Raw genomic sequence first — 16,399 nt, 5'->3', positions numbered from 1 at the left:
CAACAACGTTTAACCAGGCAACGCCGGTCAACTGCTGTTTGTGTATGAGAAATCGGTTGGAAACTTTCCTCATGTCAGCACGTTGTAGGTTGCGCGACGGGCGCCAACCTTGTGTGAATGCTCTGAAAAGCTAATCATTTGCATATCACAGAATCTTGTTCCTGTCGATTAAATTTCGGGTCTGTAGCACGTCATCTTCGTGGCGTTGCAATTTTAATGGCCTCGTAATATTAATACGGGGACATGATAACAAAAGGATCGATTTTTAATATTAATTGTACAAGCAGGCCAATAGAACTTAATTAATTCGAAAGGTACTTCGCCGTAGATGGGCACAAAAGAAAACCCCTGTGTACGTAGCTACCAAGAGTGGTAAAAGGAAGTTGGTTTATATTCATAACTATTATAATACTTCTCTATCACGTATGAAAGTCTTCAGTACATGAATAAAAAAATTGAGTTCTGTGACACTATCTCCCCTATTTCGCGATAATACAAAACGAGCTGCCCTTCTTTGTACTTTTTCGACGTCATCCGTCAGTCCCACCAGATGCAGATGCCACACCATACAGCAATACTCCAGAATAGGGCGGACAAGCATGGTGTAAGCAGTCTCTTGTTGCATCTTCTAAGTGTTCTACCAATGAATCGCAGTCTTTGGTTTGCTCTACCCACAACATTATCTATGTGATCGTTCCAATTTAGGGTTTATGTATTTGTAACCCCAAGTATTAAGTTGAATTTATAGCCTTCAGATTTGTGTGACTTATCGGGTAATCGAAATTTAGTGGATTTCTTTTAGTACTCATGTAAATAACTTCACACTTTTCTTTATTCAGGTTCAAATGCCACTTTTCGCACCATACAGCTATCTTATCTAAATCATTTTGCAAGTCGTTTTGATCATCTGATGACTTTACAAGACGGTAAATGACAGCATCATCTGCAAACAATCTAAGACGGCTACTCCGATTGTCTCCCACGTCGTTAATATAGATCAGGAACAATAGAGGGCCAATAACACTTCCTTGTGGAACGCCGGATATTACTTCTGTTTTACTCGATGACTTTCCGTCTATTACTACGAACTGTGACCTTTCTGACAGGAAATCACGAATCCAGTCGCACAACTGAGGCGATACTCCGTAGGCACGCAGTTTGGTTAGAAGACGCTTGTGAGGAACGGTGTCGAAAGCCTTCTGGAATTCTAAATATATGGAATCAATTTGACATCCCCTGTCGCTAGCAGTCATTACTTCATGACAACAAAGAGCTACTTGTGTTTCGCAAGAACGATATTTTCTGAATCCGTGCTGACTATGTGTCAATAAATCGTTTTCTTTGAGATACTTCATAATGTTCGCATATAGAATACGTTCCAAAACCCTACTGCAAATCGACGTTAATGATATGGGCCTGTAATTCAGCGGATTACTCCTACTTCCCCTTTTGGGTATTGGTGTGACTTGTGCAATTTTCCAGTCTTTAGGTACGGATCTTTCTGTGTGCGAGCGGTTGTACAGAATTGCTAAATATGTAGCTATTGCATCAGCATACTCTGAGAGGAACCTGACTGGTATACAATCTGGACCGGAGGGCTTGCCTTTATTAAGTGATTTAAGCTGCTTTGCGACACCGGGGATATCTACTTCTATGTTCCTCATCTTGACAGTTGTTCTTGATTGGAATTCAGGAATATTTACTTCCACTTCTTTGGCGAATGAGTTTCAGAAAACCGTGTTTAATAACTCTGCTTTAGTGACACTGTCATCAGTGACTTCACCGTTGTTATCGCGCAGTGAAGGTAATTGACTGCGTCGAGCTACTGGTGTGCTTTATGTATGGCCAGAATATCATTGGGTTTTCTCTCAGATTTCGGTACAGGGTTTCGATGTGGAAATTATTAGAAGCATCTCGCACTGAAGTATGCGCTATATTTCGAAATTCTCCAAAATGTTGCCAGTCTTTGGTATTTTGCGTTCTTTTAAATTTGGGATGCTTTTTTCGGTGCTTCTGCAACAGCTGATCAGTTTTGTGTACCATGCGGGATGAGTACAATCACTTATTAATTAATGTGGTGTAAATATCTCTCAATTTCCGTCGATACTATCTCTCTGAAATCGTTCCACATCTTCTCTACGCTTACATGATCACATCGGAAGGAGTGAAGACCGTCTGTTGAAAAGGCGTTAAGAGCATTTTTAGCAGCTTTTTTAAATAGATGTCCTTTGCGTTTCTTTTTGATGTTTGAGGGTGTTACGGTCTTCAGCCTAGCAGCAACTGCCTTGTGGTCGCTAATCCCTGTATTCGTCGCAATACTCACTATTTGTCCAGAATTATTTGTTGCTAAAAGCATGCTTTCGCAACGATTTACGCTTCGAGCGGGCTCATGAACTAATTTTCTGAGAAAGCATTCAGTACACTTTCTGATGACGTTTTATGCCTGCCTCCACCTTTAAACGTATAATTTTTCCAGCATATCGAGGGTCGATTGAAGTCACCACCGACTATAATTGTATGAGCGCGGTACTTATTTGAAATGAGATTCATGTTTTCTTTGAACTGTTGAGCAACTATATCTCCTGAGTCAGAGGGTCGGTAAAACGATCCAATTAATAGCTTAGTTCGATTATCAAGTATAACCTCCGTCAATACTATTTCGCAGGAACTACCTAATTCAATTTCACTGCAAGGTACACTACTTCTGACAGCAATAAATACTCCACCACCAATTGTAGCCGGCCAGAGTGGCCATGCGGTTCTAGGCGCTACAGTCTGGAGCCGAGCGACCGCTACGGTCGCAGGTTCGAATCCTGCCTCGGGCATGGATGTGTATGATGTCCTTAGGTTAGTTAGGTTTAATAAGTTCTAAGTTCTAGGAGACTGATGACCTCAGAAGTTAAGTCGCATAGTGCTCAGAGCCATTTGAACCAACTGTATTTAATCAATCCTTTCTGAACACTCCTGGATTGTTTGAAAAAATTTCGGCTGAACTTATTTCCGGCTTTAGCCAGGTTTCCGTACCTATAACTATTTGAGCTTAAGTGCATTCTAATAGGGCTTGGAGCTCTGTTTCTTTCTCAACACAGCTAAATGTTTACTGAACATAATTACGAATAATTATAGATTTGATATGATGAATTTACAGCGTAGGTTTTTGTAGTTCAAAACAATTCACATCTGAAGTTAATTTGTGCGAAACAACGGCGTTCACATTGTGTTGTCATAAGGGAAAAGGTAATTTGCCGCTGTTAGCACAAACTTTATTTTTCAATGCTCTGTATTAAAGACTCACTTGAAATGATCGAACAATTAAAGACAAACCAAAGAATTATTTTAATAATATTCGCAGCTACAATGCAGCAGCTTCTACGGCCAGTACTGACGGTAAGGTTTGAGGCACAGATTAACTTGGCGTATATCATTTTAAGACACGCAACAGTTTTTTAATCATTGATCAGGTCCAATGACTGCTATGATGGTCGTCCACCATGTTATGGGCAGTTATATTTTTATACGCCATTTCTTACTATTTTCGTGGTACCGTTGAGGCGAGAACTAAAAATCTGCACGTTTTCACGTAAGAACAAAGAATCTGCATACGAATAAATTCCAGTTAATTAAATAAAGATATTGGATTTTCGTCACTTTATAAACACAACTGGTCGAATTTCGACCACAGGTGATACTAGTACGTCCTAATCTCCTCCTCTACCATGTACCTATCCATCTTCCCCCCCCCCTTTCTTTGCCCCTCTCCTCCTCCTTCCCCCTCTCTCTGTATCCATCACCTCTTCAACCTTTGTCTGTCCATCTTACCCTCCCCATCTCTCTACATCTCCTCCTTCCCCTCTCTTGTACACTCACTGATACTAGTTTGAAGGTACTCAGACACTGGATATCATGCAGCGAAAATTACTTATAACTGAAACATTGGATACCACCCGCCTGCTTTTAGCCATGACGTAATCAAGATGTCGAACTACAAAATAAATGGTATCGGACTCTTCAGTTGACTCCATTTCGAAGATGCGGCAACCGTTCCCGACAACTGAATCGCTGGCAACCAGTTGGACAAGCATGTAGTACCCTCGCCCGCTAATAGTGGGCGATAGTAGTGCTAAACGGATATGCGATATGATATAGGTTAAAGTATGTGTTCGGTAATATTTCCTTGTATTGTTTTGTATGTCGGAGGGTTGATTGGATTCACCTGTTTCATTTGAGGTGTATTATAGGTCAATTGAAGTGTACGATACCATTTTCTTTTATTGTTCAGGCGTTGAGGGGAATCGCATGCTTCAGTTGAGGTGATGTAAATTGAAGTGTTCGATACCACATTCTCTTGTATGTTTGGGTGTTTCTCGGTATCGCCTACTTCATATGAGCTTCGAAATGCTTGAAACAATGAATGATATTGCTTTTCCCACCAAAAACTGGACTGCTATCGTTTGTACTGCTATTACCAACATGAAATAAATCTTTAGCACTCTTCCAAGTTCTCAACATCGTAAAAAAATTACCTTGTTGACGAAAAATTTTAAGGGTACGCATCTCCCGGCGTTCCCCCAGAAAAATAGCACTGTCTACACTTACATTCCTTTCCGTTTTGTATGTCCGTTTCCTCCCACCACTTTGTCCACCTCCTCTCCCCCTTTTCTCTGACCTTGAGCCTTGTTTAATTCTTATTGCAAATTCTGTGTCTGTAGTAGTATTTTAATCGTCAACCAATAAGCCGTAAATACAATAATTGTGTTTGCTAACAACGTTTCACTACGGCCAACAATTACATTTTTATAACGTTACCCTTTTTTATTACATACATATTGCATACATACTGGGAGGCTTTCCAGCAGGTATATAAAACTACGTGATTATTCCAAGGCAGTGTATGTTTCAAAATTTCAGAGCAATCTGTGAAGAACTTTCAGAGATCAAGATTTTCCTAAAACATACATCCATATTTGTAAAAACTGTAAATGTTCTTATCACAAATCTCCAAAAGGTTTTCGCCAAAGACTGAAATTTTTACACATCGTTGCATTGGAATACGCATGTAATATACCAATTATAGGTACATAATCTTTTATAAATTTAATACACTGAAGAGCCAAAGAAACTGGTACACTTGCCTAATATCGTGTAGATTCACTGCGAGCACGCAGAAGTGCCGCAACACGACGTGGCATTGACTCGACAAAGTCTGAAGTAGTGCTGGAGGGAACTGACACCAAGAATTCTGCAGGGCTGTCCATGAATCAGTAAGAGTACGAGGGAGTGGAGATCTCTTCTGAATAGCACGTTGCTAGGCAACCCAGATATGCTCAATAGTGTTCATGACTGGAAAATTTGGTGGCTAGCGGAAATGTTTACACTCAGAAGAGCGCTCTTGGAGCCATTCTGTAGCAATTCTGGACGTGTGGCTTGTCGCATTGTCCTGCTGGAATTGCCCAAGTCCGTCAGAATCCGCAACGGACATGAATGGATGCAGGTGATCAGACAGGGGACACAGTCTTATCTAGACGTATCAGGGGTCTCATATCACTCCACACGCCTCGCACCATTACAGAGCCTCCACCAGCTTGAACAGTCGTTTTAACATGCAGGATCAGTGGATTCATGAGGTTGTCTCCATGTCCGAACACGTACATCCGCTCGATACTATTTGAAACGAGACTCGTCCAACCAGGCAACATGTTCCCAATCAGCAGTCCAATGTCAGTGTTGAAGGGCCCGGCGAGGCGTAAGGCTTTGTGTCGTGCCGGCACCGAGGGTCCACGAGTGGGCCTTCGGCTTCGGAAGTCCATATCGATGATGTTTCGTTGAATGTTTCGCACACTGATACTTGTTGACGGCCCAGCACTGAAATCTGCAGGAATCTGCGGGAGGCTTGCACTTCTGTCACACTGAACGATTCTCTTCAGTCGTCGTTGGTCCCGTTCTTGCAGGATCTCTTTCCGACCGCAGCGATGACGGAGATTTGATGTTCTATCGGATTCCTGTTATTCACGGTACACTCGTGAAATGGTAGTACGGGAAAATCTCCACTTCATCGCTACCTCGGAGATACTGTGCCCCATCGCTCGTGCGCCGACTGTAACACCAAGTTCAAACTCACTTAAATCTCGATATACTGCCATTGTAGCAGCAGTAACCGATCTAACAACTGCGCCAGACACTTGTTGTCTTATATATATGTTGCCTACCGCAGCGTCGTAGTCCGCCTGTTTACATGTCTCTGTATTTGAATACACTTGCCTATACCAGTTTCTTTGGCACTTCAGTGTAGTAGGGAAACGTTGTTACAAGAAACATCAAAATGTTACATATGTATATATATGCCCGCATCTCGTGGTCGTGCGGTAGCGTTCTCGCTTCCCACGCACGGGTTCCCGGGTTCGATTCCCGGCGGGGGTCAGGTATTTTCTCTGCCTCGTGATGGCTGGGTGTTGTGTGCTGTCCTTAGGTTAGTTAGGTTTAAGTAGTTCTAAGTTCTAGGGGACTGATGACCATAAGTGTTAAGTCCCATAGTGCTCAGAGCCATTTGTATATATATTATATACCGTCCATTAAGGAAAAAGGTACCTAAAAACAAGCCTGTATTAGAGCGTAAACTTGTGCCAAAATTTCGAAGCAATCGGTCAACACGTTTTGGAGATTAAGGATTTTGAACACACCAACATTTACATTTTTATCCTATTGCTTAACTGATTGGCAAATGAATTAAAGTAATCTGCGAATTTGTTGATTAACTAACTGATAAAATTGATCACCGAACTGATGAACCTGGCATTCCCCGAATATTCATTTTACCAATTTTTATTCAGCTACAAAAGAAAAAAATACGAAAAACAAAAAAAACGTAATATCCCGGACAGTTTCAGTGTGCTGGGCGCAGCTGCTTCATGTGTCTAGCCGGCCGAAGTGGCCGTGCGGTTAAAGGTGCTGCAGTCTGGAACCGCAAGACCGCTACGGTCGCAGGTTCGAATCCTGCCTCGGGCATGGATGTTTGTCATGTCCTTAGGTTAGTTAGGTTTAACTAGTTCTAAGTTCTAGGGGACTAATGACCTCAGCAGTTGAGTCCCATAGTGCTCAGAGCCATTTTTCACGTGTCTACAAAGCGATTTTGTAACCACCTCTACGGCAACGCTTCTTCATACACTACTGTCCATTAAAATTGCTACACCACGAAGATGACATGCTACACTCGCGAAATTTAACCGACAGGAAGAAGATGCTGTGATATGCAAATGATTAGCTTTTCACAGCATTCACACAAGGTTGGCGCCGGTGGCTACACCTTCAACGTGCTGACATGAGGAAAGTTTCCAACCGATTTCTCATACACAAACAGCAGTTGACCGGCGTTGCGTGGTGAAACGTAGTTGTGATACCTCGTGTAAGGAGGAGAAATGCGTAACATCACGTTTTCGACTTTAATAAAGGTCGTATTGTAGCCTATCGCGATTTCGGTTTATCGTATCGTAGACATTGCTGCTCGCGTTGGTCGAGATCCAATGACTGTTAGCAGAATATGGAATCGGTGGGTTCAGGAGGGTAATACGGAACGCCGTGCTGGATCCCAACGGCCTCGTATCACTAGCAGTCGAGATGACAGGCATCTTATCCGCATGGCTGTAACGGATCGTGCAGCCACGTCTCGATCCAGCCGGCCAGTGTGGCCGAGCGGTTCTAGGCGCTACAGTCTGGAACGGTGCGACCGCTACGGTCGCAAGTTCGAATCCTCCCTAGCGCGTGGATGTGTGTGATGTCCTTAGGTCTGTTAGGTTTAAGTAGTTCTAAGTTATAGGGGACTGATGATCTCAGAAGTTAAGTCCCACAGAGCCATTTGAACTACGTCTCGATCACTGAGTTAACAGATGGGAACGTTTGCAAGACAACAACCATCTGCACGAACAGTTCGACGACGTTTGCAGCAGCTCGGAGACCATAGCTGCAGTTACCCTTGACGGTGCATCACAGACAGGAGCGCCTGCGATGGTGTACTCAACGACGAACCTGGTGCACGAATGGCAAAACGTCTATTTTTCGGATGAAACCAGGTTCTGTTTACAGCATCATGACGGTCGCATCCGTGTTTGGCGACATCGCGGTGAACGCACATTTTAGGACGCGGTGAACGCACATTTTAGGATTTTACCTCAACTATTATGTTCTGTTCCATCAAAGCCGTGGAGACAAACGCGAAATTCCGGAATTTTTTTCGTGGATTATTTTTTATTTTTATTGTACACATCTTGTTCCTTAGGATCAAATTGAACAGCATAGGCATGGAACGTATCATTACTTGAAAATACGACAGAAAACAGTGTAGCAGTGGAACTAGCTTAATATTTAACGAACTGCTCGGCAGAATAGGATCTGAAAGTGCGAGTATTACTCCTAAGTTTTTTGAATTCTCGTGATAGCTTATTGAAAATTGATGCAGCAGAATACTATACGCCTTTCTGCATGTGAGTCAATGAGGTGTGATCCAAACGCAAGCCGGATTTCTGCCGGAGTGCACACTGCTATTTCTTAGGAAAAAGCTGATACTGTTAACAGGAAACGACATTAAAAAATATTTACTTTCAGAGGCCAGTGTCAGAACAGCCAGACAAATGAACAGGAGTCGACAAGAGGTTCGCGAACTTACACTACTCACTGTCAGAATCGCCAATTTCAGATCCAAAAATACCCTTCGCGAATGGGAAAAGTTACCGACAAATATAAAACTATACGTCGTAAGCGAATGAAAATCAGCAAAGTGGATTACTTTTCGTGTCAGATTCTGTTCTGACAGTAAAAATAGCAGCATTAAGTCTCTGAACAAGATACTGAACATGGGCTTTCCACGACAGTTTGCTATCTATCTGAACTCTGCAGCCTCACTAATCATATGCCCATTCTGTGTAATTAGAACTTTAGATCTGTTGAATTGAGTGTCTGAAACAGTAACAGTTGAGTCCTGCTGTGGTTTCGCATTAGTATATTTTCTACAAGCCATGAGCTTATATCTTGAACTGCACTACTTTGAAACAGTGTTGCACACACCTTTTACTACAAAGCTAGTGTTGTCAGCAAATAGAAATAGAATCACCTATTATATTCGAAGGCATATCATTTATATAAGTAAGGAGCAGAAGTGTCCCCTGCACTGAACCCTTGGGTCAAAATGGCTCTGAGCACTACGGAACATAACATCTGAGGTCATCTGTCCCCTAGAACTTAGAACCACTTAAACCTAACTAATCTAAGGACATGACACACATCCATGCCCAAGGCAGGATTCGACCGTAGCGGTCGCGCGGTTCCAGACTGAAGCGCCTAGAACCTCTCGGCCACACCGGCCGGCCCAAACTGATCATCATCTAGCCCATCCTCAATTTTCTTTTCCATTCTTCTGTATATTATTCTTGTAAGCAACTTGGATGCATGAGCTGTTAAGCTGATAGTGAGGTAATTCTCGCACTTGTCAGCTCTTGCAGTCTCCGGAATTGTGTAGATGATGCTTTTCCGAAAGTCAGATGGTATGTCGCCAGACTCATACATTCTACACACCATGATGAATAGTCCTTTTATTGGCACTTCCCCCCCAATGATTTTAGAAATTCTGATGGAATGTTATCTGTCCCTTCTGCCTTATTTGATCGTAAGTCCTCCGAAGCTCTTATAAATTCTAATACTGGATCGCATATTTCTTCTAAATCGACTCCTGTTTCTTCTTCTATCACATCAGACCAATTTTCCCCCTTCTAGAGGCTTTCAATGTATTCTTTCCACCTATCCGCTCTCTCCTCTGCATTCAACAGGGGAATTCCCGTTGCATTCTTAATCCTATCACCCTTGCTTTAAATGACACCGAAGGTTGTTTTGACTTTCCTATATGCTGAGTCTGTCCTTCCGACAATCATTTCTTTTTTCAATGTCTTAGAATTTTTCCTGCAGCCATTTCGCCTTAGCATCCCTGCACTTTCTGTTTATTTCATTCCTCAGAGACTCGTATTTCTCTATTCCTGAGTTCACAGGAACATTTTCGTACTTCCTCCTTTTATCGATCAATTGAAGTATTTCTTCTGTTACCTATGGTTTCTTCGCAGTAACCTTCTTTCTACCTATGGTTTCCTTCCCAACTTCCGTGATGGCCGTTTTTAGAGACGTCCATTCCTCATCAACTACACTGCCTACTGAGCTATTCCTTATTCCTGTATCTATAGCCTCAGAGAACTTAACCGTATCTCGTCATTCCTTAGTACTTCCGTATCCCACATCTTTGCGTATTGATTCTTCCTAATGTCTTAAACTTCAGCCTACTCTTCATCACTACTATATTGTGATCTGAGTCTATGTCTGCTCCTGGGTATGCCTTACAATCCAGTATCTGATTTCGGAATCTATGTCTGACCATGAGGTAATCTAACTGATATCGTCCCGCACCAACTGGCCTATTCCAAATATACCTCCTCCTCTTGGGATTCTTGAACAGAGTATTCGCTATTACTAGCCCAAACTTGTTACAGAACTCAATTAGTCTTTCTCCTCTCTCATACCTTGTCCCTATCCGATATTGTCCTGTAACCTTTTCTTCTACTCCTTTCCCTACAACTCCATTCCAGTCTCCCATACCCTTTTTCATACCACTTTACATACTGTATTACGCTTTCAATATGCTCATACACTTTCTTCATCTTCACCTTGCGACATCGGCATGTATGCCTGAACTATCGTTGTGGGTGATTGTTTGCTGTTGATTCTGATAAGAACAACACTATCACTGAACTGTTCAATTACACTCTTTGCCCTATCTTCCTATTCATAGCGAATCCTATTCACGCTATTAATATTACCCTATACTCATCTGACCAGAAATCCTTGTCTTCTTTCCACTTCACTTCACTGACCCCTGCTATATCTAGACTGAGCCTTTGCATTTCCCTTTTGAGATTTTCTAGTTCCTTACCACATTAAAAAGCTTCTGACAATCCACGTCCCAATTCGTAGAACGTTATCCTTCCGTCGATTGTTCATCCTTTTGCTCATGGTAACCTCCCCCTGGCAGTCGCCCCTCTCGGCTGCCAATGCTGATTATTAATCAAAATTTAAGCAGCGATGGGATTCGAACCTGGGACTGAAAACGTTTTGATTATGAATCAAAGATGCTACCTTTCTTTATTTTTTTTATTTTTTTTCATTTCCTTCGTTGTTGATCGTTGTGTGGTCGTTGCGGCCGTCACATGACATCCGCTAAAGTTCATTTGTTGACCGTTGCACTTAGTTTTTTTTTATTACAGCTCTCTGACCGAACACGCTGATCTACCATGCCGGCAAGTTTTGGATTCGCTGCGTATCGATCCCAGTACCTCTGGCATGCTAAGATAACGCTCTACCATCTGAGCTACGCACCTCCTCCCCCAACCCCACCCCCCACCCCTAGACCACGGATGGAAGACCTTTACAACGTACTGAACCAAGTAAACCAGTTTTGCGAATCATACTTGCGACTTTATCCCACTGTGTCACCATGCATTTTGGGCGATGGGAACTCGAACAGTCTCCTGTAAGATAATGAACTGATCAACATTCCTGCTGCTTACCCTACTCAGACGTGATCGAGATATTAGAGACAACTGAGCTAATGGTCATCACATAAGGAAAACACAATGTTATTCCTATAAATAAAAAGTTATTTAGAATATAACACCCCAGTTCAGTAAACGAATAGCTACTTCACCACAGCCGAAATATTCGTCTCATGAGAGTCAGAAACTACACTGATATTTAAGGTAATTCTCATTTGTTGTTCAGCCTCAGTTGCACATTTTTAATTAGATTGCATGTTTCGACCACTCAAGATCACCTATAAATGGTTCAAATGGGTCTGAGCACTATGGGACTTAACTTCTGAGGTAATCAGTCCCCAAGAACTACTTAAACCTAACTAACCTAAGGACATCACACAGATTCATGCCCGAGGCGGGATTCGAACCTGCGACCGTAGCGGTCGCGCGGTTCCAGACTGAAGCGCCTAGAACCGCTCGACAAGATCACCTATAGAACTGAAACGAGGTAAAACTAAGTATATACCATCAAAAGTTTTATTGCAAGTAGAAAAAATAATTTTATATAAATTAAGAATTTATCTAAGTAGTTGCGTCAGCAACCTGTCTTTGAGATGTCACTGGACGCCCCAGGATAAAGGAACAACGAAACGGGCATGGGAAAGATGCAGGCTATTTATCACAAGTCAGTTGCTACTTCACAAGAATCCAACAGTCTTTTACTGCACAGATATAAAAACACTAATGAAATACAAATGATAACACCTGTTTGCAGTGAACGTAATTAAGAAGGCGCAACTAATGAGTGACAATAATTAGAGCCAGCAACAGGTTTATAATGTTAACAGCAGCTCAAATTTCAGCAGAAAATTAGATAAAATAATTATGGAAAATTCATCCACTACCTTAAGTGTCTCGTTTCCTAATCTCGTTTCCTCATCATCTCATTTAATTCGATTACACTCGATTATCCGTGTTTGCTTTTTTTGATGTCATCTTATAGTCTCTTTTCAAGACTCTGTCCATTCTGTTCAACTGCTCCTTCAAGTTCTCTGCTGCCTCTGGCAGACTTGCAGACTTACAATGTCACTGGCAAACCTAAAAGTTTTTATTTCTTCTCCATGGACTTTACTCACTACTCTAAAATTTATTTACTTTCCTTTACTGCTTGCTCAGTGTACAGATTGAATAACGAGAGGATATGCTACAACCCTGTCTCCCTTTCTTTTCAACCACTGCTTCCGTCTCACGTCCCTCTATTCTCATAACTGCCGTCCGGTTTCTGTACAAGTTGTAAATATCCATTCGCTGCCTGTATTTTACCCTTGATGCCTTCAGGATTTCGAAGAGTCTATCCCAATTAAAACTGCCAAAAACTTTCTCTAAGTTTACATGTACTTTAAGCGTAGGTCGGTCTTTCCTTAACTTTTCTTTAAGGTAACTCGTAGGGTTAGGATTGTCTTGCGTGTTCCTACATTTCTCCGAAATCCAAACTGACCTCCACCGAGGTCGGCTACCACCAATACTTCCTTTTTTCGGTATAGAATTCGTGACAGTACTTTGTAAACATGACTTGTTAAACTGATAATTTTGTAATTCTCACACCTGTCAGCACGTTCTATCTTTGGACCATCTATAATTTTAGTAAGACCCCTCTTGTTAAACATATGACATCTCCACCATCCCTTTTCTGCTTCCTTTCCACTCCCCCAATGACCCTCACTCCCTTTCCATCTCCCACCCTCTCTTGACCTACAACATATAAATGTTTAAAACATTGGATCCAGTTGCAAAATACTTGTTTCTGAATACTGAAGACAGATTGTTGACCCAGCTATTTAGGTAAAATCCTTTTTTTCTACTTATTTTAAATATTATGTGGTATAAATCTAGCTTTGGCAACGGCCTTGGCGCAGTGGATACACCGGTTCCCGTGAGATCACCGAAGTTAAGCGCTGTTGGGCGTGGCCAGCACTTGGATGGGTAACCATCCAGCCGCCATGCACTGTTGCCATTTTTCAGGGTGCACTCAGCCTCGTGATGTCAATTGAGGAGCTACTCGACCGAATAGTAGCGGCTTCGGTCAAGAATACCATAATAACGACAGGGAGTGCGACGTGCTGACCACATGCCCCTCCTATCCGCATCCTCCCTGAGGATGACACGGCGGTCGGATGGTCCCAGTAGGCCACTCGTGGAATGACGACGGAGTGCTTTTTTTATATATTTACCTTTACTTTGTTTTGTATGTGAAGATGACCCTGAGTAATCGAAACATATAATATAATTAAAGATGTGCAACTTAGATTGAAGAATAAATGAGAATTATCTTCAACAATTACTCTTTAAAATTTTTTTCATCTAAATTATTTTACCAAGAACAACTTTGAGACCAACATATACCTACGACCAGCATAACCACTATCTTGTGGCAACTACACTCAATAGGTAAACCTATTTAAAGTCGTATTAACTTTCATCATTCCTGTAAATGTCTTTAAAAATATTATTATATCACTGTATTTTATTTATTTTACAACAGTAGGCTCCAACATAAATGTCACTAAAACTAAACTAAACCGAACCCCGTGCGAATAGGCCTTGAAAGGCCCAACAGTACCGTCCGACCGCCGTGTCATCCTCAGCCCACACGCGTCACTGGATGCGGAAATGAAGGTTCATGTGGTCAGCACACCGCTCTCCCAGCCGTATGTCAGTTTACGAGACCGGAGCCGCTACTCCTCAATCAAGTAGCTCCTCAGTTTGCCTCACAAGAGCTGAGTGCACCCCGCTTGCCAACAGCGCTCGGCAGACCGGATGGTCATCCATCTAACTGCTAGCCCAGTCCGACAGCGCTTAACTTCGGTGATCTGACGGGAACCTGTGTTACCACTGCGGCAAGGCCGTTGGCAACATAAACGTTACTAACGTATAAAATTATGTCATGTACTGTAAGCGAAAGGAGACAATAAACTTCAGTTTCTGTGTACACCATAGCACGAGTCACACTTGTTGGCATCAGCACCGTCCCCTTTTTTTACTTTTAGGTTTCCGTAGATCAGTCGGTAAAAAGGAACCCTTATAGATCCACTTACTCGTTCGCATCTCTGTCTTTCTGTACGACTGTTAAAACACATCTTTTCTGCAACCGGTAGAAGTACAGAGTTCAAATTAATGTCACATACGAATGTCTACTGTCCTTTAGACTAATTAATGAAAGTTTAAACTAAATTCTCTACTCCGCCCGAACAGGTCTTGGAAAACCCTAACGATACTGACCGACCGCCGTGTCATCCTCAGACTATAGGAGTCACTGGACACAGATATGGAGGGGCGTGAGGTCATCACACCAATCTCCCGGCCGATGGAGCCACTACTTACTAGGCAAGTAGCTCCTCAGTTGGCCTCACAAAGGCTGAGTGCACCCCTCTAGCCAACAGCGTTCGGCTGACCAGACGGTCACCCATCCAAGTGCTATCCAAGCCCGACAGCGCTTAACAATTAATGGAAGTCAAATTCAATTGGCTCTAAGCACTATAGGACATAACATCTGAGGTCATCAGTCCCCTACACTTAGAACTACTTAAGCCTGACTAACCAAAGGACATCACACACATCCGTGCCCGAGGCACGATTAGTAACTGAGGCTGTAGCAGCAGCGCGGTTCCCTACTGAAGAATGGAAGTCATCCTCCAAACATCCTGTGAAAAAGAGGTGGTTCTTTTTTCCAGTACACGTTAGGTAAAGCTGGTGATAGTTTCTAAAAATCTAAGCCTGTACGAGAATTTGAGCCACGTAAAGAAAGCTGATAACGTAAATACGCTGTCAGAAAAAAATGCAATCAATGTCATTTCACTGACATGTGATATGACAAATAGTTCAACATTGTAGGAATATTCGATAATAAATTTAGACCAAACGAAACACACACTTCACTGTAGGAGGTGCCCAAACAAAACGTAGTGTGCTCTCCTCTGACGGCAACGCAAACTTGTATTCTAGCCCTCAACGCTCGCAAAGGTGCCGAACGCCACACTGCTATTTAGTGTGTGTCATACGTGTCCAGTTTAGGAGTGATCTGATGATATTGTTGGCCGAAACAATTGTTGTACACTACGTTCAGTCGCAGCTGCCGAATTTCGTCGTCCATTATCCTGCTGAAAAAGCACATCGCCTTCCTTTCCAAGAAATGACACTAGCAGTGGGCTAACAGCCCTGTAATGTTGCGAGTACTGGTCACTTCAGCCTGCATAAATACCGAATATGACCGAGAGCTGTAACTGATGGCCGCCCACACCATGAAGCCTGGGCTCAGACCTGCGTATCACGGGCGAATGCGCTCTGGAGTAGACAGCCCACCAGATCTAAGCTATATACGTGTACGTCCACCACTCGCATATAGGCAGAACCTACTATCATCACTGATGAAAACCAAGCGTCATTCCACTCTAGTCGACTCATTCACAACACCGGAGTTGCCGCACTTAGCAGTATTGTCGTGTCAGTAGTAGCGTGACCAAATGTACATATTGTGTTATTACTACTAATATTTATTATTTATTTATGTCATTAAATGTGCAAAGTAATCGACCGTCTTGAAATATAAGGTGGGTCGTGTGCTTCTAAATGTAACAGCAAAGACTTTTTATTGTTATAATCTTTTTGGTATGCAGTTGTTAATGCTGCATAAAGAAGATAATATACAGGGTGAGTCACCTAACGTTACCGCTGGATATATTTCGTAAAGCACATCAAATACTGACGAACCGATTCCACAGACCGAACGTGAGGAGAGGGGCTAGAGTAATACAAACCATACAAAAATGCACGGAAGTATGTTT

The 16,399-nt window shown here is 42.4% G+C and overlaps 1 pseudogene; it reads right to left on the bottom strand.

Annotated features, from left to right (window-relative positions):
- Positions 1–14,351: 14,351 nt before the first annotated feature.
- LOC124719342 lies at positions 14,352–14,469 on the bottom strand (annotated as a pseudogene).
- Between the last annotated feature and the right edge of the window lie 1,930 nt (positions 14,470–16,399).

This window comes from Schistocerca piceifrons, chromosome 10 (assembly GCF_021461385.2).
Source record: "Schistocerca piceifrons isolate TAMUIC-IGC-003096 chromosome 10, iqSchPice1.1, whole genome shotgun sequence".
NCBI lineage: Eukaryota > Metazoa > Arthropoda > Insecta > Orthoptera > Acrididae > Schistocerca > Schistocerca piceifrons.
The sequence above is the reverse complement of the archived record's forward strand: the minus strand, read 5'-3'. Positions and strand labels throughout refer to the sequence as shown.